This window comes from Lupinus angustifolius, chromosome LG20, assembly GCF_001865875.1.
Source record: "Lupinus angustifolius cultivar Tanjil chromosome LG20, LupAngTanjil_v1.0, whole genome shotgun sequence".
Taxonomy (NCBI): Eukaryota; Viridiplantae; Streptophyta; class Magnoliopsida; order Fabales; family Fabaceae; genus Lupinus; species Lupinus angustifolius.
The window spans coordinates 7296695-7298045 of record NC_032028.1 but is presented as its reverse complement, the minus strand read 5'-3'; positions in this window follow the sequence as shown (position 1 = coordinate 7298045).

Sequence of the window (1351 nt, the reverse complement as noted above, 5' to 3'; positions counted from 1 at the left end):
CTAGAAGGGGGGTTGAATAGGTGTAGCGATTATCAATCACCGCTTCTTGCACCAAAACCCAAATTCTGGAAACAACCCAGTTAATCGATTAACACCTAGTCTTAATCGATTAACTCATGCACAGAACAGAATGATCAGAGAGACAGATTGTACAGTTATTTAAAATCAATTGAACAGAGATAAAAACAAATATTTTTAAGCTCTATTAATAAGCATATGGCAGTAAACAAATATACAAAATATCAGCTATAGATTCAAATTGAAACAGTAAGAAATATTAGAGAAGATTCAAGGAGAGACAAGCGTGCACAGGTGGATTTTTATCCTGGTTCGTTTGCGGTCCACTGCAAACTACATCCAGGCATCCCCTTCTGATCTAGGGAGATTTTCTTCTTCACAATATTGAGTAAAAGTATGAAGACACACACCGGTTCAATTACAAGCACATAGGACGCTTCTTTTTTGAAATCTAGGACCCTTAAACCTTTGGTTTGACTCTACCTTTTGCCTGAGAAAACCTTTCTCACGAAACAGTCCCAGCCAAGATTCTTGTCCTCAAATCAAGACCTCCTAGTCTTGGTGAAGAATCCCAATCTCTATGGTGGCACGACACCAAGAGATTAATCCAGAAATACACAAAAACATATCAAAATAACAATCTATTATAAGCACAATAATGCTTGAAATATTACAAGAAAAGATCTAAAGACTAACTCACTCACTAATCACTCAAGCCATCAAGAATCATGTGAGTTAATCAAAAACAGAAATCAAAGAATCTCTCTATCAATCTTTACAAATAATACATGAACATGTGAGCAAGATAAGAATGAACATATGAATATGTAAAACAGTATGCAAAAATCAGAAATCAATTCAGCATGATAACTTTCTTCTCACACATGCAAATCTCTTGCAACAACAGTAAAACAAAATGAAATATGCTCTCTAAAATCAGCCATATACAATATAATGCAATGCTATAGTTTTCTGGAAGTTGCCTCTATTTATAGCAAGTAGTTTTAGCAGTTGGATTCGTTGCAAACAGTTAAACGGTTAAAACAGAAATCAGTTATAACAAATAACAGACCTGTTAATCGATTAAGGCTACCCGTTAATCGATTAACCAGTGCAATAGATTGAAACAGAAAACAGTTGTAAAAGAAACACTGATTTAACAGAAAAGCAGTTGAGTTAATCGATTAAGTCACCACGTTAATCGATTAACTAGCACATTAAAGTACATGGTTCAAAAGGTAAACTTCTCATATGTTATGCACAACTTATATACATGTTCTAGCAATTATATTATGCATAATATACACATATAACATGTATGATTAATGCATGA